We start from the raw sequence: 556 nt of genomic DNA on the forward strand, positions 1-556 counted from the left end.
CACTGACGCCGAACTATTGCGATGATCGCCGGATTGTGGCTGTTTTTTGGAGCGGGAACGATCGAGTTTGAATATGGGCCGCGTGTCGGGCGCCTTGGGAGGCGGCACCTGGGGGCGTGGCTAGGGCCTTAGTCGCCCCCAGGGTCTAAAAATCGCCGGCTGGACGCCCGAAAATGCGCCGACCTATGCGCTGGGGGGCCGAACGAGTGGAGATGCTCTTAGACATTTGGTACTATCCCTGGAAGAAGGGGAAGTTCTCTTCCATGCAACTGTACAAGTGGATTCACAAAGGCAACTCTGCTACAATGCTCAGATACAAAATCTTCTTTCGGCTGCTGCTGTATGATCGAGTTAACTCCAGGAACCTGCTCCAAAGGAAAAAATTTATTCCTCCTATCCTACCTCTGTGAGATGTGTCATTCCAACACTGAAGAAACTGCTCTCCATTTGTTCTGGGATTGTGCTTTTGCTCTAGAATGTTGGAACTCCATTATTCCCACTAGAAGAAGAGGCATTTCTCTGCTTGAGAAGTCATACTGACACTTGGGGATCTCCC

Source organism: Triticum dicoccoides, chromosome 1B, assembly GCF_002162155.2.
Source record: "Triticum dicoccoides isolate Atlit2015 ecotype Zavitan chromosome 1B, WEW_v2.0, whole genome shotgun sequence".
NCBI classification, from domain to species: Eukaryota; Viridiplantae; Streptophyta; class Magnoliopsida; order Poales; family Poaceae; genus Triticum; species Triticum dicoccoides.